Source organism: Peromyscus californicus, unplaced genomic scaffold (genome assembly GCF_007827085.1).
Source record: "Peromyscus californicus insignis strain IS unplaced genomic scaffold, ASM782708v3 Scaffold_18__1_contigs__length_77618521, whole genome shotgun sequence".
NCBI classification, from domain to species: domain Eukaryota; kingdom Metazoa; phylum Chordata; class Mammalia; order Rodentia; family Cricetidae; genus Peromyscus; species Peromyscus californicus.
Genome location: NW_026294480.1, coordinates 59,710,943 through 59,717,301, shown reverse-complemented (window position 1 = coordinate 59,717,301; position 6,359 = coordinate 59,710,943).

The following is a 6,359-nucleotide window of genomic DNA, read 5'->3' as shown; positions in this document are numbered from 1 at the left end:
AAGTCACTCCAGGTTAGGCTGACTCATGGCCGAGTGTTACGGAGACACTGAAACACTGATATGGTCTGAATCTGCCCTCCTTCCAGGAGGGAAGCTTCAGTTCTGCACGTCCCAGGGCCTATAACCTGTTCTGGTGTACACTTAGGGGACAGTGAGGTCCCAGTCACCAAGACCCCACAGGAACTGGGTCACTGTCCATGTTTGCGGTCTCCATAGCTGTCACAGCCTGCCACGCATGCACTGGCTGGTGTGAATACCTGGTGCCGCCATCCTGGACAACCCACTCCCACTGTCCTTCCAGGTAGTATTATCACTCTGGTCACTTTGACCCCACCCCACGCCTCAGAAAGAAAGGCCTCCATTTCCAGTTCCCTCCATTCTGTCTCTCTCATAGCAGCCAGGGCGATCTTTCTAGACAAGCTCAGGTCATTCCTGCCGCTTTACACTTCCAGTAGCTCTCAAGAACTCTCACTTCAGATTTCTTCTTGGAGCCAGGCTTGGGAGCTCATGCCTGGAGTCCCAGGGGGACACTCGCTGTGAGTTTGAGTTTGAGGCCAGTGAGCTCTTCGACGTGAATTGTGGGTCAGCCTGGGCTATGGAGTAAAACGCTGTCTCAAAAAGCAACAAAACCCCCACCAAACCTCATGTGGCTCACTGGGTTTTTGCTTCTCTACTTCCAAACACTTGTTAGTATCATCTTTATTTTAGCCATTCTAGCGTGGTTAGTATGTTATTTCTTTGTAGATTTGGTTTGTGTTTCCCTGACAATTAGTGAGATTCCTTTTCCTATGTTCTTATTGGCCATTTCCACATCTTCTTGCAGAAATATCTATTCCTATCTTTTACTCATATTTAACTGACTTGTCCTTTTATTGTTGACTTGTAAGAGTTCTTTCTCTGTTCTGATTTCAAGCCCTTTGTCAGAGAAATAGTTTAAAAAAGAATATTGACATCCATTCTGTGGGTTCTTCTCCATTTCTTGATGGTGTCCCTTTGTTATACAAAATTGTCAGTTTTGAGGAGACTTGATGTCTGAGTTTTCAGTTTTGAATAATTTTGAATAGCCTTCTACATCTTTTTTTTCTTTAGGCGTTTATTCTTCTGGCCATATCTAAGAAATTAAAGCTCAATCCAAGTCATAAATATTGGCTTTCGTGTGTTCTTCTATGAGTTCTGTGGTAGTTTCAGCCCCCATGTCTTAGGGTTGGGGTGCATTTTAAGTTAATCAGGGGTGAAGTAAGAGGTGGGGGTTCATATTCTTCCTTGTTCATGTGTCTGTCCAGTACCTCAGTTCCACTTGCTGAATAGGCTGTTCCTTTCCCATCAAAGTACCCTAATGTACTTCTTAGAAATGACTGACCAGCTGGGCGGCAGTGGCGCATGCCTTTAATCCCAGCACTTGGGAGGCAGAGCCAGGCAGATCTCTATGAGTTCGAGGCCAGCCTGGTCTACAGAGTGAGATCCAGGGCTGGTGCCAAAGCTACACAGAGAAACCCTGTCTCAAAAAACAACAACAACAAAAAATCCACACAGAAAAAAAAAAAAGAAAGAAAAGAAAGAAATGATTGAGCATAAATGTGAGCATCTGTTTCTGAGCTCTCAATTCCCTCTCACTGACTTGAGTGTCTATTTGTACCCTCTATACCTTCGAAAAGCATGTGGTAAAGTCACGTGACTGGCAAGAGGGGAAAACTGCCCCTCTTCATGACTGGCTGTTCTTCCTAATGAGTCACCGAGGGGCTTGTGAACTGTTGTTGACATTGCCTCACAGAAGGAAGGTTTGGGGAAGGGTCCTAGGACCCCCACCTGAGTTTCCATCCACTTCTCCCAGCCATTTGTCTGATTGGGCGGGGGTTGGGGGTGGGATGGGATGGGAGGTTATCCCTGGAAGGGCTGGAATTTACAGGCTTTGTCTGGTCTGTGCAGCTCTGGGGACGCTGTCATCTATGCCGGGCACAGGCCTTCCAGTGAGACTGCTCTAGGGTCACCCATACCCCTATCTGTTTCCCCTCACGAAGTCACTGTAAGTAAGCATAATAAACTCATGATTCCTCAGGGTGAACTTTGGTGGAATCCTAACTTTGGTTTGCTATTCAGACTGTATAAGGAGGGCAGACATTGATTACATCTCCCAGGGGAGAAAATCTAAAGGGTGGTAGGCTGTGTAACAGGTACATCCACATACATTGTCATAAAACAATCTCATGCAGAAGGCAGTATTATCTTTATTTAAATGTTGAGCAAATTCCAGGCATGGAGATGCACGCCTTTAATCCCAGCACTCAGAGGCAGAAGCAGACAGGTCTCTGTGAGGTCAAGGGCAGCCTGGTTCTCATAGTGAGACCATGTCTCAAAACGAAACACAATAAAGAAAACTAAGGTTTGGAGAGGTTAACTAATGAACCTAAAATCATTGGTAACTGGTGGAGGAGGTGACATTCGTTTATACTCAGCCCCAAGACTTCAAAGCCCATGATAGTTTTTTTTTGTCAAGGATGTTTGCTTCCCGTCTCTCCAGAAAACAAGTCTAGAAAGCAGCTGTGACTTGAATTCATGACACTCTAGAAAACGCAGGTGGCCTCTGTAATTTTCTTGAGTTAGTCAATAAACCGATTTCACACAACATTTCAAGGAGACACTCCAGCAATAAAGCTGGTTTTGTGTTCTTGATATCACCCCACTGTCACCGCTTTCCTAGATCTTAATTCCCTGGTTTCTGTGGTCTCATTTATCGACCCTCAGAAGAGAATGAACATTATCTGGTATAATTACCATAGCACACGCCATTCTGCTGGGCAGATGACGGGAACTAATCCGAACCTCCCCCTTAGTTCTTGCTTCAATGGCCACCTCTCAAGCTTGTTCTGAAGTGAACACGGGTCGTGACTGGTGACTGAGTTCTGGGAGAGCTGTAGATTTAAACCTGAGAAACATTTGTGAAATGGACGAAGAGTGGCACTATTTTACATAACTGCATAATGCAAGGCTCATTTATCATCACTGGTGAAAGTTAAGTTTAGACGACGCAACTTCAGCCTCTTCAGCTGGGCCAGAAAGGCAGTCTAGACCATTGTGTCATCCCTGCTAATTCCTACCCTTCACTGCTGGGAGGGAGAGCCTGCTGCCTTCCCTGAGTAAAGGGTCTGCATCCACGTATTTAGATTGTCCAGTCTCTAAGATGTGAGGATTCCCATGATTCAGCTCCTTTCAGAAAGTCATGCTAGGCCAAGTTTATCTGACCAGAAGAGTAGCAGCACTCTTCACTGGGCCCTGAGAACTGCACTGTTGATTGCATATTAAACTTGTGTTAAGTCTGGGAAACCCAGACTGACATTTAATGCTTGGCTATGGTAAACCAGGACACTGGCAAGCTCTCTTGCCCTTTTCTGTTACTTCAAGTAAGAAAGAAATCACCTGGGTCCATTCAGAAATTTGCAAAGTGCATGCAGTGGTCTGTGATACTCAATATTTTCTTATTAACAGAAACTAATGCATTATCTAACTCGAGCATTAGCTAAAATAAGATGTTTAAACCAGTAATAACTACAAATGTGTCAGTCTATTTTACAGATATATAAGTCTGGTTTTTTTTGCTATAACAAAATACCCAAGGCTGTATACTTTACTTAAAAGGTTTATTTAGCTCACAGGAATAGCAGTCCAAGAGCCTGATGTCATTGGGTCTGGGGACACAGGCCTATAATCCCTCTACTGTGGAGACTGAGGGCTGGCTGGAGTCTCAAGGTCAAGGCCTGTCTAGCTACTGAATGAATTCAAGGCCAGTCTTGGCAATGTCTTAGATTAAAAGGAACATTGGGGATATAGTTGTGTGGTAGAGCAGTCACCTAGTATTCATGTATAGGTTCATGAGAAACTACTAAACAGTGTATGACTTCTACTCACCTCTGGGGAGAGGCCTCATGGCTGGGTCACATGGCAGATGGCAACATGGAGTATTCAAGGATAGATAACATGTTAAGGCAGGGAGTCAGAGAACAGGGAGAAAGATGTTTTGTGACTTGCTCATTTGTAACACAGTAGAGATCGTGGCTGGAAGATGAGTATGCCCACCAGCCTTCATTTCCTACAGGAAAAGGTGCATATATTATGTATATATGTGTGTGTATGTATATCTATAGGGAGAATGCATAGAGCCCAGTGTGGCAGTGTGAGAAGTAATGGAACCTAGTAAGAAGTAATTAAGTCATTAGAGAAATTGGCCTCTGGAGAAATTAATGCAGGTATGTGCAATCCTGATTAGCTCTCACAAAAGACAATACTCTCTCTCTCTCTCTCTCTCTCTCTCTCTCTATATATATATATATATATATATATATATATATATATATACATGTATATATACATTCATTATTTTTATATATTCATATATATTCATATTCATTCTGAGTCAGATTAAGGACATAGATCCTCTTCACACTGCAAAAAAAAACCCAGTAATTTTATCAATGTCTCATTTTTAGCCTTGCTACTAAATCATGGTAAGTATGCTTCTAAATTTCACCGTAGGTACCAGTGAGGGTAAGAGCAAAACCTTCCCTTGTAGAAGTTTTGAAAGCAGTACATGACTCATAATAGCTGAGATAAAGCTCTGGAAGGCACAAGTCACAGGCCAGATGCTCACAGTGTTGCTCTAAGGGCTAGACTCGGCTTCCTCTGGGTGGGTCGTGAGCACTGTTGGACTGCTAATTCCCGCAGGCTTCTTATATTTTTGTACTTTTCTGAGAAAGGTTTGTAATCCAAGAAAATGTCTGCAGGTGAAGATTAGGAGTGACTGAAGAGCTGGTTAATTGGTCTTGCCAGTTACTCGTTAACTACTGTTAACTTGCCAGGTACACGTTACTGAGTAGTTAAGAAGCCTGTAGGTTTTTTCTTTTTCTTTTTTTTTTTTTTGGTTTTTCGAGACAGGGTTTCTCTTGTGTAGCTTTGGTGCCTTTCCTGGAACTCACTTGGTAGCCCAGGCTGGCCTCGAACTCACAGAGATCCGCCTGCCTCTGCCTCCCGAGTGCTGGGATTAAAGGCGTGCGCCACCACCACCCGGCGCCTACAGGCTTTTATGTAACGTATAACACAATATTGCAGTTTAAAAAAGAGAGAGAAACTTCAGTCTAGGTTGAGAATTTCCTTCTGAGGAGCCCATGGCCGTTCCTGTCTGACCTGCTGCTATTTCCCTGACTTCCATGTGTCCATCTGAATTTGTGAGGTTTGTTGTCCACTGGGTACATTTTTGTTAGCTTTCTTTAACTGACAGGTGCACACCTTGCTGATGGAATTTCTAGAAAAATAGAAGAGTTCCTTTTGTATGTATAGACTTGATTTTATCATTGTCTTAAAACCTGCCACACCAGAGCAGAAGTTCAGATGTGCTATTTCCAAGTCTCGTGATGACTTTGAATGGGCTGTTTCTGTGGTCACAAAGGTGGCCTCTGCCTCAGGGAGTGCTGATCTTGTACAAAGTAGAGCTCTCTGGGTCTTGGTGTTCAAACTTGCCTTTTTCTCGATGCTTATTTGTAGACGAAAATGATAGATGTGTAGAATCTCAGATAGCTTACTCATATAATTACATCCATGAGAGGAGAGAGCAGAATGATCAGTTTTCAGTCGGCGACCTTTTGCAGAGCCCACAGCAGATCTGTAACTCTGCCTGATTCATTGAAGGGAAATCCACTAAGATTCCTCCACTCAGGATTTTCAAAAGGGATTGATTTCAAATTTATGTTCTTTACAATTATATAGTTTTAGGAAATAGCAATCCCTCACAGTCGAGAAATTGAAGTTAATCGATATTCAACATTCAGGAGTAAGAGATTGCCTTCCTGTGACAAATGTGTATTTTCTTTAAATACCATACTGACTCACACCCTGAAAGAACACAGTGAGAAGAGTTCACACATGAAAAACTCCCTAGCCTGGCTGATGAGGTGCCCTGTCCAGATGTTCAGAGAGCAGAGACATCTGTGCAGGCAAGTCAGTTTGCAATCACGCTCTTTAGCCAGGCCCCACTGTAATTTTACCTTATGACCTATCCAAGTGGCTCATAATCATTTTCTTCCAAGGCCTCCTTGTCATTTGACTAAACTTTGTAGATACTCTTTAATTTCCTCCTCACTCATGCCTTCCAGTGTTTTTTGAAAATTTGACCCAAGCCCATGATAGGAGCAGAGCCGACAGTATCCCAGGGTCCCTCACTCAGGAGTCTTTCTCCAGAGCTTCCTTTCCATAGCTTTAGCAGGGACTTTGTTCTTGCATTGTGCTGTCATGCCCTTAATTTCCCATTCAGTGTAATTTTGTCTAACCTCCAGATCCTTATCGTCCTATCTGCAAATACCGGCTTTGATGTC